General features: G+C 34.7%; 1 protein-coding gene across 4 annotated transcripts in view; it reads right to left on the bottom strand.

Annotated features, from left to right (window-relative positions):
• The window catches only part of LOC126834831 (kinesin-like protein CG14535), a 113,670-nt gene that overhangs the window by 16,340 nt on the left and 73,773 nt on the right, over positions 1–23,557 (bottom strand). The window lies entirely within an intron of this gene.

Below are 23,557 nucleotides of genomic sequence, written 5' to 3' on the forward strand. Positions count from 1 at the left end.
GGCACAGAAGTGGGTTTACTTGATTTTTGCATCATCGTGTGTGCGGTGCAAAAAAACCACTAACGAGCGATGCGTTGTCTGTACCCGTCCTTTTTTCCTTTGACCGCACAGACGTGCGCCTTTAGGTCTCTCTAAAAACAACAAAATAAATCCAAAACGATAACACGCGTTTCGTTTAAGCGTTTAACCAAAAAAATAAATCCCACAATGAATAATTCAAAACCTTCCTATACTCAATTCAACACCCTTGCACCGGTGCACGTGATGGAAGGCCATCGCATATATATATATATATTATACAGTCGGGAGATGTTTTAAGTCCATTCGACCGGGCACGTCAGTCAATTTTGCCGAAATCGATTTGTCAGATATTGCACGGCGTGAGTAATATATGGAATCTCATAAAACACAAGTGTCAGCTCGAAAATTGTATTATTATTTTTAACGCTACCTATATAGCTACACCGACACTTCTTGCAAACTTAAACGGTTTTTTTACCAACTTAATAAAATATCTAATATTTATACAGTATGATGTAACTACTTAAAGTCTAAAAATTATACACTTTTTTTGCATAAATTACAAATAACATTTTTGTTTACATATTATATTACATGATCGAAATAACTTTATAACGTTCCAATTAATGTCAACAAAAAATAAATAAATTTATATATTACATATAATATTGATATACTCGTATATTCATATATAAATATTACTTTAACTGGTAGTTATAGGAATTTTTTTATGCATTATTAAAAACCAACCAAATATATAATGTTGCTTTCTAAAATTACACATACTGAGATTTTAATTATTTCATAGTGATAATTACTGGCCAATGGCATTTTGTAAGTCATGTATACAATTAACGTTGATTGCTCTTTGAATTTATTTTAATTAATAACATTTTCAATGTTATAATATCTAATAGTCATGTATACAATTAACGTTGATTGCTCTTTGAATTTATTTTAATTAATAACATTTTCAATGTTATAATATCTAATAATGTCTACATTCATTCTCCTCTCTTTAAAAGCGTCCTAGTAAATTACAATATTATGAAATAATAATATACTGTAATCAAATCGAGAAAAATAACATGTTCCTATACACTAATAATAGCCAATCAAAAGAAACACTATAAAAGATTGTTCGTCGTTATCGATTGTGCGATTTTTTTTAATTTCAAATTGTGCAGATGTTTCCGACATTATTTTTTTTTTTCATTATGGGCAAAGTGCTAAAGATGAATGAGTTCGGTGTGGAATAGACACAATTTTTTTCTAAATGGGGTTCTCCGTTCAATTTTCTCTTGTTTACTACTTTGTTGGTAACAAATGTCTATCTTTTTTCGATTTCGCGAATAAGAGAAAAGTTTTCGTCGTGAACAACTGCCGAACACACTTTATCAACTTTTTCCTTTTTTTTTTTTGTTCGATAAAAAGGATACCTAAGTATATACATAACAAGCGCATATATTACCGAGTTCGTAATGCGATAAGATGATTTTTTATTTACATTTTCCCGTACTCGCCTAAATTGAATTCACAGATAAGTGCAGAACAAAAAATACATAAAAAATAGAATAAAAACCGGAACGTTTAAATATTTTCTATATTATATAGAGTTAGCCTACTATTCTATGAGTATATACAGGGAGATAAACATTTTCTTTGAGATATATTGAATCAAATTCCTTTAAAGATTTTTTTATAAGCCTCTGTGAAATCAAACATAATTTTGTTAAATAGCCAAAAGTTTGAAATGATAGGTAAAAAAATTATCAAATTGATAATATTCAATGTATATCACTTCATCAATATGTTGTAGTATCGTTTTTATTAAAAACATGATAAATAAATGTATTATAATGTTATGTATATTTATATAACCCATACACTATTCTAATACACTAGAAAAGTGTATGAATGATTTAATGATTTAAAAAATGAACATCTCCATAAAATTGTATAATAAGGCAATAATCAGTGATGATTTTTTTCAAATTGGACGTGATTTGCATTAAATATATCTAAAAATATTTCTAAATAGATTGTTTTTCCTAATATTTAAATTATCCAAACTATATTAACTATCATTTAACTTTAAATTTTAATGTAATATTAAAGGGTAACTTTAACATTCAAATAGCAACGTGTATTAAATCCGTTTAGTATGGCTTCGGAATTAGTTTATACGTTATTATTGTATATGACCGTAAAACCTAAGTACTTCACGTGTACATATACATATATACATGCATTGTTATAATATATCCTATACGTTAATACGGGTAGCCAACGCTAATAGCGGAAAACACACTCGGCGGTTTTCCAATCGAATACAATATATAACAGCGTTATCGAGATAAACTTTGGTACCGGCTGAGACCATAAAAAAGTCTCTCGCACGCGCCGGTAAGCTATACACGTGAGTGTGTATACAACGTGATATGACAAAAACCTCCAAGTGTTTACAGTCTGCCGAAGATACGACGCATAATAAAAGTACATACTTTTTTTTTACGGATATCGAGTGGTATATGTGTTATTTTTTTCACCGAATACCTCTACCCTAACCCCTCCCTCTAGTTCGGCCAAATCCTTTTGAGGATTTCCCCCCCCCCCTTATACCTACCACCGTGCCGCCTCGAATTCCAGCTGTAAACCGCGCAGCCAGTCGGTAATTCCTTTTTATTTATTATTACTCTGTACGAAAGCATGCAATGGTTTTTTTTTTTTAAGACGACGAGCTTTTTGTTGTTGTGCATCGCAATAATGTTATTGTGGAAGTATACCATATCATATAGGGCGTATACCCCGAGCACTGGGTACACAGAGCAGTATATTTAAGTACCCCGGACCGTTGTCACGCAACACGACCCTATATTATATTCACACAAGACGCAAACTGCATTCTGACCCCCGTGAAAACATGCTATCCATGCGAGCCGGTATACACAGTCGGCGTACGGTAATAATGTAATTTTAATAACTCTAGGCCGTCGTTTTACGTTTGTGATAACGCCGCGATTAACGTGCCGGGTAAGCGAGGCGACTCGTCCTATGTTGACATGTTTATTTTTATAACGGCGGGGTCGACGAGCCAACACGGAAGTCGGAAGCCCATTTAATAAGTTTGTTATCATACAACGGCAATATTATTATTATTGTATTAAATACAACTGATACCGGACGTAATTAGAAAGTGTATGGTAAGTGCGAACGACGGCAGCTAGACTCGCCCTCTCAGCGCGCCGAGGGAATACTATAACACATACATGTATATTATATTTTAAATAAAAATAACAAACTTGTTGGTTGGATTGGGGTTCTATTACACCGAACCAAAAATAATGGTGAATATAAATTCAAACACAAATTATATAATGTGTAAACGATGAAAAATGTTTTTTAATCTTATTTATTATATTATGCAACAATTATGCACTAATGAATGGTGTATATTGAGCATATTATAACTGGCGTTAATACTCAATACAGATAGGTCACTGGTAGCGTTTTTCGTTTATTTATGTGTCACTATGCATGTTCACCGATTAATGTTAAATGTCGACAAGTATCGGCGTATGTCGACATGCACATTATATTAAGCTCACCGACTATATTCGTAAGTGGTTACCGCATACAAATGGTAAATGTAAAAAGTTAGGTTTTCGCATAAGCGAACACGTCGACATATGAAAAAATCACCCTTTTTACACCTAATGAACAAAAAAAATATGATTGAGTTAAAATATTTTGTTATTTAAAAGAATGGTGAACAAATTAAAGATATACGTTAAAAAATATCGTATGTATATCGTTAATTCGCAGGCTGTACTTGGTTCGGTCTAAGTTGTTCTCCAACACATTGCTAACACCCGTTCAATCAACAAACAACGACCAAATCGACCCGTATTTTAGTTTCTTCAGTAAATACTTTAAATACAAAAGGGGTCATAAATATTTGTACATTTATTGCGTGAGCTATTTTAGTAATTATTAGGTACGAAAAAGTACTACTATTTTCACAAGCTTTCCTATAATGGTCGATTAGATATGAACGTTATACAGTTAGATTAGTATACATTTTGCCACGATCGCCATCACAATGTACTGTAACGATTTTTTTTGTATTCAACCCCAGTTAAGTGCGCCGTAAGTCTTGGAAATAATAAAATCTCTTCTTCGCCCACTTTACCGGGCGTTAATCGTCTTGTGCAATAAAAATAAGTTTGCGGTAAAGAATTGAAATTGAATTCGTCGTTTATACCTTGAATTATTATTATCGCGGTAGCTACGACTTTAATGTATTTGACATAAAAAAAAAACGTAATTCGGACTTTATGGTGTAATATAAAAAGGCTAGGTATTTTTTTTCCTTTGAAAATCTGCTATCATAATAATATCATCGCTCCCCTCGGCGAGTATACTTTCCGTACGGTCGTTTTAGGTGATTTGATTAAACGAACGTTTGCCGTTACACGACTATATAGCTGAGGTACACACAATAACCGTCTTATTATTGACCTTTTACCGCCGGGAAGCGACGGACGTTGTATAAAGGGATATATTTTTTTTCATAACACACTGACTTAACTCTTATAAAGCCATATCGAATAAAAACGGGACAGCGGGGAATGACCGGCGGCGAAATCTTTCCCATGGGCTCGTTAAAGACCGCGTCCGTTCCTCCCCCGCGCTTATGACCTCTGGGCCACAATAAATTCTTCGGTCTTACCGCCGTCCCTCGATTTCGTCGGTTTTTGGCGCCATATCAAGAGAAAGAAAAACCCGGGGGTCGCGGCCGGGTCGCTTAATAGATTTAAACTTGCACGGACTACACGAACTGGGGTGTGGAGAAAATACTGTGCACGCTTGATCTTTGCCTCTCTTATATGGATAGACTATTGTGTATATGTACTATTATGCGAATCCCGGCTATAGAGCGGTCGTCAAAGGCTTTTTAGTATTCAGCGGCTGTGGCAAAATGCATTTCCAATTCGGACGCGCGAGTGTGTTGTGTTGTTGTTTTTTTTGTTTTTCCTCAGTAGGGTCGGAAGGGGTCGGAAAATAACATCAGCCAGAGACGTCGAAATGAAAAATTAGCCGTTGGAGCATATTCGTGAAATAAATTGCACTTTCCGCTGCAGCCGCGGCAGACGTTTCTAATATAAGCAGACAGCCAAATAATGGATGACTTTCGTACGTTTGCCGCCGCCGCCGCCCGGACGTCAAGAGGGTGGTGACGGTTAGGTAAGGCGTAGTGTACACTATTAGGCCGAGAAGAGACGGACGAACCGAACGGCATAATATCTACTCTGAAACATTACCGACATATATACACGGATACAACTGGTAAAGCTCTGTATCTCTCTGCCGTTAAGCCGGGAAAATATTATGCCGGTTGTTCCTTGGCTAAGCGACATTGTACAGAGATAATTTATTAGGTATTAACGCGAATCCAGTATTGAGGTCGATAAGTCTTGTCTGGACGGAAAACAATCGATACAGACGGATTAAAACGGCTCGAATGTAATACCCGGTGCAGTTAAGCTTTAAATTGGTAGTTTAATGTTGTTATTAACGCGTCCGGCACTGATGAAAATCGTTTAATATAGTATAACACGCGAGTTTTGATAAACGGGTTTAACGCGCATTAGGCACAGTATTTTGCATTTAAAAACGACTTTGTGTTGTAATTGTTATTACAATAATTATTCGCAAAACAAAACGCTTGGTAATCCGTCCGTTATGAATGTAAATAAAATATGTCTACAACAAAATGAGTAGAACGTGTTGGACGCGAAAAACAAAGAGAAGGCAATACAATTATGAACAAAATCATTAAGTATAATTGTGTGTAGAGATTCTTTAAACTTGCACCAACTTATAAACCATAAAAAATAAAACTATCAACACAATATAAACGACACATAATGATTTCATAACTGATATGGTTTTTGAAAAACACAAGTACATTCATCACATTTTAACTTGATGATTACAATACTGTAATATATTGTTCATGAATTATTGGAATATTGATGGTCGGCCCTAGACCCTAATGTTCCTATTGTTCAATAGTTTCTACAAAGGTTACTTTTTTTGCAGTTCCAACCAGAGTTGGGCATAATTGTATTTATAAATACGAATACGAATTTATTCATATCGGGATTTTTATGTGAATATGAATACAAATGTATTCATACTATACTTATTTGTACAAAATACTGTACACTTATTTCACACATTTTCCTGTATATACAAATAAATTCATACGAAAAATTGTAAATATTCACAAAGAATGTGAACATTCACACAGAAACCTATAAATGAAAAAAAATTTACATTACAATCTGTGATTACAAAAAAAATTCACAAAATAAGTTGTGAATTTTTGCGTGTTTGCGACATTAGTATTCACAGACTTTAATGTATATTTTTTTTATTCATCGGTTTTTGTGTAGATATTCACATGTTTTGTGAATATTTACAATTTTTCCTGTGAATTCATTTGTATTTACAGGAAAATTTGTAATACAATTGTATTAGTATTCACGCATGTGAATACAAATGAGTGAAGTATGAATAAATTCGTATTCGTATTTATAAATAGAATTATGCCCAACTCTGGTTCCAACACATTACATAATATTTTCTACCTCCTTTTTATAAAAAAAAAAGTTTACACGAATATTATGGAACCTTTCGTACAAATGTCATTAGTATTAGAAGTATACGAAATATATGCATCTACAATGTACAGGTGTATTTTGTTTATCGATATTGACAATACTCATAGAGTGTGTTGCAAATCAGGCCTTAGGTGCTGTGTCTATTGGCTGAACGTAACAACTAATATTTAGAATTTCTGTTTCTGCTTTTGATAACTTCTTCAGGTGGTATTATAACAGTCAACTAAGATTATCTGCCCATGATTCTATTGTATTTATAGCACAATTCACGATGTTGGCGGCATTTTATCGTGGATTGTCACCGAAGAGAGCTGAAAAGACAGTTTAATGAGCCATTGTTTACGTCATCTATTGTAACCTGTTGTTGATTCCTAATGGTGGTATTCTGCTTTTGTCCCGCTATCATATTTCTTTTGTATACTATGCGGATTACTGCTTTTCGCGAGAGACCAAACTTTCCGTCTTACCTTACATTTTTTCTCGTTTTAATAGGCGTCATAAAAATGGTCTTGTCCTTTCCACGCTCTATAGCTATTACAATATTATTTCAGAGTAAAAAGCGTGCCACTTTGGTTATAACACATTCATAACGATTAATGGTGCAAATACAAATATCTGAATTGAAATTATTTTCCCCAGATAAACAACGTTTAAAGCGGAATCAGATTTTTTTTTTTTTTAATCGTTCGACGAGCCTACACCGTGTCTTCTAAGCTTTTTTTCTCGTTCGTTAGCCCGACAAATCGAAAAAAGCATGAGAGGGCGCGTTCAATCTAAGGCGAAGGGGCGAATTTCGGCAATTTTCCAAGATACCACACAAACATTATTCTACATACATGAGCCCTTTAGGCGTTTAGCGATGCTCAACGCATTAGTCTAAGCGCATCGTATCATATCCTTTCGGACAGATTATCCAACAATCGTGCCAGTCGCAAAGTTTAAAGTGCCCCATCTCCTACTTACCCTTCCGACTGTGGGTGATTTGCATCTAAACCGGGTTCATATGCATAAGGTTTTTATCGTTACGAGCAAAGTTTTACCGGACGAGGAATCGTTGCGACACTGTTAATGTGTAAAAGCCTGGGTTGCCCTAATAGTATGATATGCGTTTTAAAGCACGATGCTTTAGTTATGAATCAAGTGTTTCCCGTGAAATAAAATTGGTGTTTTAATCGTTTAAATTTAAAAAGGTAAATTTAAGTTGGACGAAATTAATTATCCTAAAACTCGTACTTGTACCACTTGAACGGGTTTACTTTGTATTATGAGCTTATTCATTTTTACCAACTTAAATTTAATAACCATACATTTTTCAAGTGTCAACTGACCATACTTAAAGTCAAGTTATTGGCTTTAACCATATGCATATAATATTAAAACATTTTTTTTTGCAAATGAGTAACGATTTCTATTATTTTATAAGTTAAATTAGTTTATTTATTGATTATTATTTTTGTTAAATTGATAAAATATTTATTACTTTATCGAATATCGATAAATCGTATTATTAACAGCTGTACAACTGTTATTTGGTGTTGTTAACTATATGAAACACTGTATGGCTATTAGATGCCATGATAGTGCGTGCAATGGGAGACCACTTCACCGATGAAATATACCAATTGTCCGTTAATGGAGCCGAAATGAACAAATTTATGTTGTTTTTTTTATATATATAAAATAAATGATAGGACAATAGTAAAAACGCGTATGGGTCGCCAGAGACCAGTAATATATTTTAACTCAGACCGTGGACCCACGGGCGCCGCGTATATGCCTCTGCCTATGCGATTACGATAAAACCCAGACCAAACCGTTTTTACTGGCCAAAACGGTTTTCCGAACATATCGGTACACGTGCAAGTGTTTTATAGAATATAACATTATCCAACAATGGTCGGGCGTCAGATGTTTCCAACGGTATCGCCTGTCGCACTGCCATCAAATCTTAAGTACCAAGCTGAACACCGGCGTCGTCGAGATTTTATTACCCCGAGTATTCACTTCAAACCCTTTTTCGGATGTATATATATATGTTCGACTGTCGTACACGGTACGGCTATGTGTACTATACACTTTTGTAAATTATTACGCTTTTGTGTATACACATACACGAGTAGTACTCGACGTGTACTTGACGCGCCCGAGCAGCCTGACGGACGTCGACATATTATATACAATTGTTTGCGACGTTTTCTTCGAAGATTAACTTCGTTATTTTCCACGCACAGCCTTTAACGATGCCGCGCTACTTGTTGCTCGGTCAGTGAGTATTACTTTTGAAATGGTAATCATTATAGTACTATATTAAACGACTTCAATGCGTTTGAACTCGCAAACGTCTTGGCGGCCAAGTCGATTTCGTCGGAGAAAATTAAGTCAATTGCGTCGTCGTCGTCGTCCCTCGTGCACGGAGACAGTGGCGAAGTCGTAAAAAACCGTTCGAGCAATCGGTTTGGAACTTTTAAGACGTTTTAACGTGCCAAACTTTCGATATAACGTTCGTTATTATTCCGTCTAATCCGGTATATTATATACTCGTTTTATTGCTTACCCATTAAACGGAGCCTTTTATACAATTATAGATATATATATACATATATATTTATTCGTTAATAAGTTTACGTGCCAAACACAATGCGCTCGACTTCTTTAGGGCTCATTACTTTTTGACAGACTGTCGGCAAAACGCGAATAAACGGCCGTCATCGTTATTATAATAATAATATTATTATTGTAGCTACGTTTATAACGCAGTCTAGCTAAATTTACAATCCGAGTAGTCACCCCGTCCGTCACGACCAGGCACGGCTCCTTTATGGACATGTAATAATAGATATTATAAAAACTTATAGAACTTTTCAATTATACAAATTTGACTGTTTAGGTAATCAACACTAATTGTTTGACGAATATTAATTAACCAAATTAAATAGTGTTGTAGGAGACTCCAAACACTATAAAAAACGTTTCTTAAAATCACCTATTTTGAAAATTTCGAAGAAACACGTTTGCTTTTTTAATTTTATTAAGGTAAGAATTTTTGAAAATACACTCGCACAGTTTTGCCGTTTGCGTTTTATATTTGAAACTAAATAACGTGGTCATGTTAGTAAGTAGTCAAATAATTTTAAAAGAGTGTGAATTATCCAATTACTTATCTAGCCGCGCCTAGACCTACGAGATAATCCGTCAAAGATCAATGTCAGTCGTTTAATATATATTTTAGAGTCGTAACGGGAGCTGTTCATCACATCCGTCACGACTGTCTAGGTTCGTCCTTTCATTGCAGTTGTACGGTTTTCCAAAAAAAACAAAATTATGTTTATACAAAAACACTATATTATTATTATTATGAACTACATTAGACTCGGTGTCTGCGCTTTCGAGGCCGGGGGATTAGTATTAATTTATGACTTTCAATAACAGCGCCCATAACCGTTCACAGATATACACGCAAATGCCATCAGCGACGTGGTGCAGTCTGGGGGTGAGGCAGTGGGCACGCAGCGTTTTAATGCGTTCTGTATATTGTGTAGGTCTGCCACTGGATATGGCCAGAGGTGGTTTTTCAATGTAAGTACGGCCGGGCAGGCGACCTACGTTCGGCGCCGCCATTTATTCGGACCAAAAACGCCCTCCCTCGCTTATCATTCCCCTCTAATTTGGAAATACAATGATATAACTCTGCCGTCGGCGGCGGTGGCGTCAAAAACGACCGCATTCTTCCGTATAAAAAAAAAATCCCACCCGCCGGCCTATGTTGACACCTATTTTACACTGGAAAGCTTTTTGTACAGTCGCGCGTTAGGTGATATTAAAATACTAATAATTATAAGTATTTTAATTGATTAGCAATTGCCTTCGAACATCATTCGAACCTACATCTCTTGAAAACGTTTCAAAAAGCGGACCTTATCTGGATCTTGGAAATAAAAACAATGGCGACAAACATATTTAACATTAACGTGAGCTGACTTTTGCGGTGAGATAACCGGATTACGGTGGTTGATATAAGGTTTTTTTTTTTGTATAAATAAAGTATGCTACGTTAGGAGATAACCAACGCGCGGTAGAAGATTTTACTCAAAATGTAAATACTCCCTGGACGACTTCCAGATCAGATGGAATGAGGAAAAGTAAACTTGAACGAATCAAATACACGCGAGATGGGGGAAATATTTTGAATTTAAAAAAACTCTAGTGACATATTGGACGGATAATCCGTTTTCCGGCGTCCTTTGGGGCATATTAAATTTTGACTTATAGAAGGTATACAGGAGGGATTGCACCGCACCGGCGGCAAAGATAGAAGTCGGAATGGGACCGTTTTGATAAATGGTTTTAAATCGGGATTCGTTTACATGTACGGCAGTTATAAGGCGGTCGAGGCTTTTGGACAAAGTTCAAGGTTTAGATTTAATTTTACAACATGCAAACTACGCGTGTGTAATGTGATTATTATTATGAAACAAAACTCGCAATAATCTGACTGTTATGAATGTAAATAAATATGTATATTGTACAAGTATTGTTTTTCAGTATGCTGAATGACCAAATAGTGCATAACATAGATGATAGATGACGTTTTATTACAATCAGTTGAGCACAAAAAGAAAGATAAAAAATGTTGAATTTTTTAACAGATTCCTTAAATTTTCACCGACTTTTAATAATAAAACAAACATAGCTGAAAACACTGTAAATAATGGAATGATTTACTAACAGCTATTTATATGCTGCTAATGATTTTGATTGACCGAAATACATAAATTACATTTAAACTTGATAAATATTATTACAATATCATATTGTAATAACTTTTATTACCTTTTTTTTTTTTTAGGTTAGATTGCACTGCAAAATTGTAAAATGTTTCTAAATTGGTTTTCTTGTGTACAGATTGTTCTGTATTTTATTGTTTCACTTAAATTAGAATATTTTACATACATAAAGACTATTATTATTTATATCACAGTGAATAAATATTATGAAGCAGCTGTTATTAGTGTCCTACTTCTTCTTTCTTTTTGAATTCGTTGGAACATACCCTGAATTTTTTACAATAATTTAATTTGAATCAATTCTACGTCAAAAGCTAAGGTATTATTACTATTCATTCACTGTTTTTGTTTACTTGTCACATTTTTTATTTTAGTTCGTTTAATATGTTCTATATAGTTGCATTAGGTATATGTACATTGTATTAGGTGCACATTAACAATATATACCCAATGATAGCTGACACGTACCCGTCCTTGTTGACACTCGTTTAACAAACATACGATTCTATTATGCTAATGCCATTGAACTTGTTTATAATGTAAAATAACAAAATGAAGAGCGATCCGAACATATTCATCCAGTAAATCGGTTGGAAGGGCGTGAATCGCGCGTTCGTTTTTTTAATAGCCTTTACGCGCGTTTATAGTTTTTTGCTCAGGGGGACGGAATGAGTTTCATGCATTAAAATATAATATAAGCCGAGACGCGACGTGGTTGTATGATGATAATTAAAATGGAAAATTCCACGTTGAACCGCGGCACGGCGTGGGCCTTTGACAAGTTTAGTGTTTTATTTTTATTTTTGGGTGGCTAAAAAATGATTAGAACTTTTGTTTGATTATTATTTGCGTCACGTCCGCCATCAGCCTGCACCCCCAAAGCATAAGTGTTGGCCAAAGCGAAATGGGCATTTGGTTTTGGTCTGGCGCAAATTTTAATCTCGACTCTTCATTTTATTACACCAATGTGCGATGCAATCACACGAGGGCGTGGCTATAATGTGCGTTTATCCTAATACCGCCGGGTACTCCGGGATGAGCTTTTCCGGAAAAATTGAATGGCATTTGAAAACGAGAAACCGTCGTAAAGTCTATGCACTGTACACTCACGGGCACATGATTCGAGTTATAAGGGTAGTGCTTTTTTCAGAAGTGTTTTTTGTGTTTTTTTGCTCTATACTATTGCTACTTGGCTATTACACTCGAGTGCCTAAGTACTCGTTAATGTGCACACATCTCGGGTTGCGCGATGTCGAGCGAATTTATGAAACCGTCTCGAAAAGTCATCGGCTGCAAGTTTTCACCCTCCTGCGAAATTAATTACTATTTTTTAATTTTTTTTTTCTGTTTATATCCTTCTATGACCGCCGCAATTTTGACGGATTAAAAAGATTTAACAACCGGTACACGACGGTGGGGTGTGGTGGGTTTGAAAACTTTACAGCGTTCGAGACGCAATTAATTTTCTTAATTTAACTATAAACTTAATCCTTGAAAAGTCCGAAAAGTACACTGCCGCTACAAAAAGGGGGAGCGAGGGAGACAAAATGCGTTTCAACACATTGTTTTGTTAAAATGTATTCTTCCATCGATAATAAAACGCATAAGAAGTAGCCCTGCTACAAACTAGCCCGCCTTAAACAATACCGAGATACACCTACCTACTTAAATTTTCTTTTGTCGTAAGAAAAAAAAAATACCAAAATCATCACTTTAACTTAATAAACGTTACGGACCGTGAGAATGATTTACCACCGTCCGCCGCGTCGGTTCCAGACGAATGCAAGAGCCCTTTTTATTTTTGTTTGTGCTGCGCGTTGTCCTGCGGAAGTTTAATGAGATATCCCAGCGGACCCTTTATAAGTTTAAAGAAAATATGAAAGTCGCAATAACAGTAGTATAATCCCGTTTGGAACAAACAAAACAAAAATAAAGGGATTGAAATTCGCAATCTCACAAACCGCCACCATTCGCTTTAAGCGTCGAAATGCGAGTTTAAATAAATGTAATGTCTTACATTGGGTATTAATAATTTCTAACATAAAAAAAAAACGGTGTTATTACATAATATGTTGTGGAGCAATTAAAAAATAACACCAATGACAATGGTTAAAAATTGTATTTTCATTATTCCAAGGAAATTAAAAAAAAAAAAAAATACATAACATATTGTAACGTTTTATTATGTCCGTTGAAAATTACATTTTTTTGTAGGCTATTAGTGTGTTCGTGCAGTATATTATATGTTGTATGCGAGTACCTGGGTTATTTGCAAATTGTTAGCAATGTTGACCGAGGGGAGGACGGATAGTATAGAAACCCACGCAACATGGAAACGAAATAAAATTGTCGGCAATAAAATACCTCATTAAACGCGGGCGTAGGGCGAACCTGGATATGAAAAGAGAAATTCATACTGAAAAAAATAAAAATAAAACAAAATGCAGAATAAAAAATAATAGGCAAAAAAAAAGCACCGATATTCATTAAAACGGCACTCATAATAAAACAATACCTGGGAGACTGTTTTGAATAAAATATCAAGTGTCCTGCAGCGGAGCAGGAAAAAGTTTTTTTTATTTTAGGATAAACGATGCCCTTGGGGCATACCTCTTGCCCCTCACCTTGCTAATATTCTGAAACTTGCAGTTTACTCTTGCTCTCCGTCTGTTCCTGTCGCGGGCCTACAACCGTTTGCCGTGTACAGGCCAAAGAAGTAATTGCAAGGACCGAGGCTCGGGGAAAAGATATCGGCAAAACGGTACATTATGTTATCTACTCCCCGTTCGCCGAGTGTCATAATTATTTGGAGGGGAAATAGGTCACTTAATGGGCAATTTACGGCATCCACTGCACGCGCCGTTTCTTGCGGTCTCATTTCCGGACAAGTAGTATGTGCATTGGTCGTTATATGGGCAGAAGAAGAAGAAAAAAAGAAATAAAATTAGCGACAAACTGTTTCCTTTCAATGAACCGTGACAATATCATTGTTTATTTACGTTTAAAAGACTTATAATAACTGCGGCCCGTAAGTCGATGACCTAATATATCTTAAAAAGTGCCTTTCAAAATAATACGAACTTGATTAAACAGTGCAAAAAAATGGCTGTCAAATGTCCTAAACATTGTTTAATAACGAAAAATAATTATCCCGGTAATATCAAAAAACATAAAAAAAATAGCATTGGAAATTCTTATAACCGATACATAATATTACAAAATATATTTTTATTTGCAAACTAACCAAACCTAACCTAACAAAACATTTATTGATTTATATATTTTTAAGAACACTACAAAAAACATATTCTACCAATTAAAGTGGCGGAAGAGTATAAGTAATCAAAAGGGTACTAGTGATTCGTATAAAACTTTACAAATAAATAAAATTAAAATTATACTTCCAATGCGGTCTTATGGTCATTGCCCATTGGTTACTTTCAAAATCGATGAAAAGTTCTAAAATAAATACAGAAAAAAAAATAATCCATTGACAATATTCACGTTTTGGTTCTCATCACATCATAGTTTTATTCGCAGTTAATTTTGCTATAGCCTGGAACTTTTGACATTCTTCCCCTTCAGTTCTTAATCCACGGTTAAAATAAAGTCAACCAGGTTACTCGAAAGCTTTTTTCTGTCACTATACCGCCGCACGTGCCGTGTTGTCGTGCAAATTAGATGATATATTTTTTTTATTTAAAGAGAGTATCCATCTGAGCTGTAGTAATTTTGGTATATTTTTTAAACCAATAACGGACTCGCGGTGACTGGGTTCAGGCGGGAAATTAAATTATTTTCAGAGGACACAAGACGGGGTAGATGTGAAAAAGAAAACCGGTAGGTATTTTTCTCCGCGGCGTTATTATATTTCGTCAGTGCGAAAGTCAATGTTGTTTACGAAAACACATAAAGTACACTAAGAAACGAGATAATACGATTGTGTCAAGAGTCTCGGCTCGGGCGATGGACGGATGGAGAGAAATACCTACCGATTTGCATATAAACAAGATGGAAACGTAACGAAATAATAAATATACACTGTGGCGGTCGTCCGCTGTCGGCTGTGCATTTAAAAAAATACATAATAAAAAAAAATACCCATCGACAACGGTAACTCCTCCGGCGCAACAATCCTTTTGGCGCAGATAAATAGCTGTGTGCAACAAACGCGCCGGAGTCGTTGTCAATGAAAACGCCGAGGGGTGCAAAGGAAACTTGAATGGATAATATATATTTTATTTATAATATATTATATTATATGCAGATAATAGGCTTTGTCGCACAGGATTGGCGCTATCAAAAACGAAATGAAACACTCGAGCCCGGGACCTATGTGCCATGACAGTTGACAGTTTTATCATTTTTCTTCGTCGTCTTGAAATAATATTGCAAAAAAAGTGTCATTAAAATGTCTCCATAAGTCATAACTGCTTATATATTTATATATATATATATATAACCTTGGTAATGTTTCTTTATGATAAAACATGCAAACATAATGGATACAGGCCGGTAAAACCATTTGCATCACCATAACTTTGAAAAACTTAATGGCTTTTTTTTCCCATAGACTATTACTTGGTTTGTAATTATAGCAAAGATTATATGTATATGAATGTATAGCTACAAAAAATATTTGTATTTTTATAAAGCAAACCATTTCAATTAGAAATGTATAATATTATATTGCGATAGGTAATTAAATGTCACTCATATTTTATTAAGGTAATAAAATATGAGCAATAATAATCATCGGATAATGGAAGACTCTAATAATCATAATGTGTTTTTTATAAGGATATTATAATATGTTTATTTAATGATGCATTTTGCATTTTTTTATATCTCTAAGTACTTAAGTACTCAATTTTTAAAACAGAATTATCGAAACAATTAGTCTATGATTATCAAATATGCAACTTTTAACAAGTTCCATTTATCATAAATCCACGAGTACAACATTTTAATTACAACTGGAAGTTTTTCTGTCTTGAGGTTGTGCCTTAAAAGTGTCTGATAATTAATTTAGAATTTTCAAAATTGTACGAATAAATGTAAACTGTAGTCTGAGCAATAAATTAACATTCTATGAAAGTATGCCCCAAATTAACTCTTTAATAAAGTGTGAATATTGACAATTTATGCTATAAAAATTGTAGATATTAGACTACGCACTTTTACAAATTTCTAAAAATTGACTTATTTTGAGATTTTCTTAAACTCTCGATATCTTCAACTAGCAACAAAAGGTGCCTTTAATTGTAAATATGTATACTTCTTTTTTTGTGTAAATTGTATTTTTAACATTTTTTAAGTGAGCCTAACTTCCGTGATGGAGGTGGGAACAATTTGCTTAGAATACACAAGAGGTTGTTAAAAAGTTATAGGTATATGTTTATACTTTCTTGTGACAAACAAGACGTGGTTTTTATGGATTCTTCAGATTTATATAAATAATGCACTAGGTGTACACGTATCTAATCCTCGTGCCGGCACACTGTGTATTAAAGATGTCGTCAACGAGTTTTGGCATCAGTTTAACATATTATACTTAGCGAGTAAAAAATGATGAGGTAATTAGCAACGCAGGGCCGCCACCGTCAGCAATCTGTACACTAGTATTTACAATTAGTAGTGTATGCGAGCGTGTGTGTGTGTAAAAGATATTAAACACGGTGTGGATGAGAAGAAGAAAAATTCGACGACGGACGACGAAATTGGGAATGATTTATAAAGTAGCGCCAGATTGCCGAATACAGGACGAGCGCAACGGGAGCAAGCCTAAGAGGGTAACAGGCTGCGGCAGGGCAAATACAGATGTTGTTGGATGTGCTACTGGTTGATTTATGTGCTGCAGTTGCCTTCTTCTACTTCTTTTTCCACTAAAAACCGACAATTGCCGTCGCCGCCACCCTCTCCGGTCGGTGCAGTTTTTATTTACACTCCGAGCCCGAAGAGAGCTTTCTTTTCCCGTCGACGATTGTGTAGTGTTTTTTTCCCCGCTCTATGTATTTATAAATATATATATATATGTATATGTCTTACTCGAAAATGGTTTATTGCCCGGAAGTCGGAGAAAATTGAATTCCCGGCGAGCGTGTAGAGGGAGAGAGAGACCAAATGTGTATTTATTAATTTCTACCGCCCCGGCATAAGTTAACGGCCGCAGAAACCCACAAATTACCGCACTTCCCTATAGTGCAGGTTCTTCGTCTTGCCGCACCGCTTTCGCCACACACTAAACACCTCTAACCGATTTACCTCCGAGACTACCGCCAAAAATACACTTAGATTTATTCAATTCTGTCGGGTTCCCGACGTCCGACTTGGGCGACACCGTTATTGTTAAAACACAAGTGTGCATAAAAAGAAACCGAAGGTACGGGATTTGACCCACGCGATATGAAACATATGTTAAAAAAAAAAATAATGTCCCAAACGACAGCGGTGTAAGTGCTAGCAAAAGCAAGTAAAAATTAATTTATTTTTGTTTTTGTCGAGATAATTTTTATTATAATAATACACAGAATATCCTTGGAAACATGTGACTAATGGCTATTTTTTCTTGACGAATAAAGATTTTTAAATTTAATTTTTTTTTTTTTTACCGTTTACTAAGACACTAAACTGCAGAAATGAAATTTTGTATTTTCACTTGTTTACAAATATTATGAAAAATAGTTTCACCGAAAAAATCACACCTTTTCTCGTGTAACAAATAAAGCAAAATTATGTTAGACGAGATAAATGTGCGACAAGTGTTAACTTTTGTATACATCAGAGTATATTATAGAAATACATACTATACAAATTGTTGTACATTTTTTTTGTGACGCTACGGTCAGTATACTTTTCTATCGGTATGATACAATGGTTCAATGAGTATTAATTAACGCCTTTGTCGGTTTTAATTCGCTTAGATAATAATGATATTAGTATGGACATCAGATCAATTTTAAAAGTAAAAGTTATTGTCATAACAAAGTCCACAATACTTGCAACTAACCGCAATAGAGACTATGTGTTAGTTTTGGCATTCTACTAAATGAGTATTAACGGTTCAGAATGTTTTACGATAAATTTAACTATACAATGAACGAGCCAACACTGTGACAGTAAATTACTACTACATTGTGCTAGTAAATTATCAGTAGTTTTCTATCTCGACTTACTTTATCTATAAGGGTTTATCGATTCGTGAAAACATCTGCAGGCGGTAGTTAACGTTCGCCCTGCGTTCGACTTAGCCAAGTAAAAGTTTTAAAGTGAACGGATTCATGAATAATAAAAACGAACAATGGCAAGTATCCCGATTAATTATTAAAACGCGAATTTTTAAAAAGTTTGTTGTCAGATTTTAAAATCAAAATCACAATACAATATGTTGGAAATTACTTAAAAATTAATTTAAGTGAACACAAATGTGAGTAATATTGTTTTGGACATCAAACATTATTTTTATATTTTCGCAATATCAAAAGTAATTTGTTCTAACTAAACATTATTTTACATTTATTGTACATCGGTTTATTGCGATATATTACACAAAGTTTATGAAAATCAATACGGCCCGGATTAAACGTTCTTTCTAGCCAACTCTTAGCGCTTCCAACACAATACAATAGCTATATTTTCTCTTTTTTCTAAATATTACACTAACTGCCTTACCTAAAAATGTGATAAAAATTAGAAATACATGTGTAATAAACTACGACACAGGTATTTTATTTTATTATTGCTTTTATTATTAGTGTTTAATCGCTGTAACACAATATGACGTGCATTTACATTAAACGTCAATCGCTGTATTTTTTTAATGATGTTTGTTTAAATGACTGTGTATCTGTACTATGATTTTTCACTTTGCCATTATTTACCGTGCCACCACACATGCCATCTCATGAACACCATATTATATTATGACCTTTTTGGTAGCATATTTTTTTCTCCCAAAATCTGATTACAAAATAAGTACCCCTACAAAAAGTGCGCTAAAGTATATTGTACCCAAGCATATAACAAAACCGGAGAACTCCATTGTTCATGGAGTTTTTCTTTCTTTTCTTTTTTTTTTTTTACTGTCGTTTGGTAAAGCTGAATACACGTCCGACGATATCCTATATTCGGTTTAGATAAAGAATCGGCTGGCAATTTACCGTTACCCGCGTCCCGTACATAGGCGCATGCAAGACTCGATTTACAATCCCTCGCGGCTGTACTCGACGTTTACTATAACTGGATTGAACTACCCCGGACAAAAGCGAAATAAATAAAGTAGCTAAAATAGAGTGAAAAAAAAAAAGTAAACAAATAAACAACAAACCGTATACAAAACGCATTGAAAAGTTCTTATACCGAATTCGACATGTTTACGACACTCGTGTAATTGGCTTAAAACCGTTAAATTAATATAAGTTTTCGGGTCTTGATGATATTATTTTTAGAATGAACTCGGTCGTAACGAAAAGCCGCTTTCGTTTATAAAGTAAAAAAAATAAATAACATCGATGTATTATATTTGTGTAAAAATAAACCAGAAAACAGTCGAGACAAAGTTGAACGTTTCGGTTAAAAGTGTCAATATACAATATATATATTTTTGTACTCGAGTTCTGACGAATATTTTTGAAAACCACATCGACCTATGTATGTTATATTATATACTATTGCGGGGAGCTACAATAGTACAACTTGCCAAGTGCTACCTATATGCTGGCTTTTTTAATATCCCGCAGCAGTTGCGCGCCGCGTATGGTATGTAATATATTATTATATTATATAGGTTCTATCATAACAGTAAATTTATATACATATATATTTATATATCTGTTGAAAGAAAGAGAAAACTAGGCCGTCGGCTATATTTTCCGATGACACGGATTCCTTCTTTATGTTTGCCATAAAATACACCCGCGAAAAGTTGTTATTGAAAACAAAAATAAATAAGATACGGCAGAATCAGCCAACAACGACGCCCTAAAGCCTTAAAGACGACCGTGATGACCTTTGAGAATCCTTCATCACAGCAAAATGCTGCACAGCGTGTATTCCCTATGCGGGTCGGGTCGAGTGAATGTTTGGTAGGTAACATATATATATACTATGTATGTGTAATAAGTATAATATACAAGTAACCACGACCAAAACTGTTGGACAAGTATAGCATAACGAGACGCGCGTCAATACAGAGTGAATCTGAATACATAAGAGTCTTATTTTCTTTGCCTTTTAGGCTACAAAGAGGTTTTGACATTTGTGTGTGTGTGTGCCAAACCTTTCCGGTCCAAAAGGAGAACTTAATAAAAGGCGCCCAGTCGACTTTCTTTTGGGGATATATATATTTTTTTTTTTGAAAGACCACTCAAATGGTATGTTTTATATACATATACCGTGCACTATTTTCGTCATCGAGAAACACACATAATATACTCTACCTAAAGGTAATTCGATACAAACAATAACCGAATTTGGTACCGCACACGCTATATTATTATTATGTGTTCTATATATAATATATAACCTGGTGTGCGGTAACTCGGTTACTCTGACATAATCTTGTTTACTTACTGGACATTCCCCTCACGGGACGAAATAAGGTTGTTACAGTGGACATACTATGCTATCACGAAATTCTTTCGGTTCTATTTTATCAGACCGGCTTGGTGGATTCTTTAAACAATAATTGTAAACGTATTGAGATCTGAAATCTCAAAAAACGTAAGCTTCTTACTGTTATAGCTAATCAACACTGACTGCTATACAAAGAATACTATTATACAGCTATTAGATATAATTCCCTGCATTTCTACGCATTATGATTTTTTTTTTAATTGGCTGGAAATGTCCATAACTAGATTCATAAGCCGGTGTTTAAGGCCATAAGCTTTGCGATTGACATTGCGTAGTTACACGCGTCAACCAAGTAACCAATACGTTCAATAACGGATCTTAAGGTACTTTTAAAATAATTGTTTAAGGGCTAATATTATAGATATTAGTGGAAACATTTGAAATCGATTTAAATTACAAGTTTTTAGTTACAACTGGAACTGAGCTACATGTATATCTATAATACGCCCGACCCTTGTTGCCGGGGCTGTTATGTTATGATAAATAGAAATGTGGAAAAAGTATCAAATGAAACGACTCTTGACAAGTCTCAATTGTTAATTAGATTGGTCAATACAAATGATCAATAAATATATTGTCAGTTTGATTGTAATTCATAAGCACGTCGAGTTGTTCAACAAGGTATTGCTGCATATTGTATAAATGCTTGAACCTCGGTTGATTTTCAATACAATAAGTAGTGCGTCTGTTCATTTAGGACCGTGACGGTACTTTTCCAAATGAAAACGAGACACGGTTTATTAAAAAAAAAACAGCTCTGCCGTCGAACGAATAATTACACTGTGCTCGCAATCAACATGGCAAGTGTTAATAATAAAAAAAATAAATAAAAAAGCCATACAATGTAAACTTTTGGACTGCCCATCGGTACCGTTTCTAAATTACTACAGTTGTTGTCTTCATTGGAATCCATCGATTCCCAACGGATGCAGACAGGAAAGGGCTGCGATATTGTTTTCTCTTCCTCCCCCTTTTTTTTCATTTGCCAAAAGAAGTGGTGAGAGCAACTCGTGTGTGCGTATGTGTTTATTTGCCGTTGTTATTAATTAAGCTCGGCGTGCGCGGGTCCATGGTCGGCCGTCCTGGGCTTGTGCAAAGGCACTGCGGCACGTGCAAACAAGAGGAGGCGACCGGACCAATGTCAATAGGTCTCGGGCAAAGGCAGTGGTAGTGGTGGTGGTGGTGTGTTCGGGTTCGACAAGGCGTAACATAAATGTCGTGTCAATTAGCCACAGCGGCCAAACTACAACAATAGACCCGTCGAAGGGATCTTCTCGTTGTCGGACGTGTTGAACGAGAAACGCTCGGCCGTCTGATGAAAAACCGTTGGCGTTAATTGAAATTCTGACTTGGAAGCCAAAAGCTGAGAGCATAGATTTTTGTTTTCGATAAAAAGAACACAATAAATTAGAGGCTCGTGGCGAACTCAGGCATTTTTTTATTTTGGGGGTGGGCAGAGGGAGAGATCTAGTAAAAATTCGAAAACGGGCTGAGATTACATCGCCACCACTCCTCCAATAAACTTCTGTATGTCTATGAAATATGTTATTAAGTTTTAGGCTTTTTAACATCAAGTATGTACTACCTTCATGACCAAGTTAAGCTACATAATGCCGATTTCAATAAATAAAATAAAATAATTACGCTTTACAAAATGTAAAATTAATAACTTTACGTTAAACTATATATTAATAATAATAGTATTAAAATAAAAAAAATAATTTTATTGCTAAAAATATACTTTTACTCGGTCAGTTTATTTTACAGAATATATTAATTTTGTAAAAGTTATTTTCTTTTAACACTGTTATGGCAATAAGTAACAGCAATTATTTTGAAAAATTACCTACAGTCATCACTGTTTAACTTGAATATCTAATGTGAATAATTACTCAGACAACAGCAAAGTATGAAATTAATGGTTTAAAAATATCGTGAAAATGTTTGTTTAGCCACGAACAGCGCTTAAGACGATTTAATAACATTTTTGCTATATTAAAAAATATGAATATTTTTTTGTGCTGCGTGTGAATAATTTACAAATTATAAAAAAACAACAATAGACATTTCGGTTAGTTTCCCGGCAAGAAAACTCTGGCCAAAATAACTAATAATTTTTTAATTAAAAAAAAGCCCAGGTCATGCCGTTGTAGTATACACGTGGCCGACTATAATGCTAAAAGCCAAACGTCGGTTTTTATTATTTTTCCATTAAAATGGCGTATTCCAAGTACATTTTTTCAAAGCTTCTGCCGTCGATCGAATTAATGCCGGTCGTTGTTGTTTCCATTCTCCCTCGAAAACGATAATAAATATTCTTTATCGTCTGACAATTGCATAAATATATATATATTTTTTTTTTGTCACCTTTTTTTAAGTAGGTTTGTTTACATTTCATCGGTATTTTTTTTTCACTTTCGTTCATCTCTG

Source organism: Adelges cooleyi, unplaced genomic scaffold (assembly GCF_023614345.1).
Source record: "Adelges cooleyi isolate 19-005CV unplaced genomic scaffold, UGA_ACOO_1.1 ACOO_flye_CR_arks_rails_tigmint_CR_PRNA_21, whole genome shotgun sequence".
NCBI lineage: Eukaryota > Metazoa > Arthropoda > Insecta > Hemiptera > Adelgidae > Adelges > Adelges cooleyi.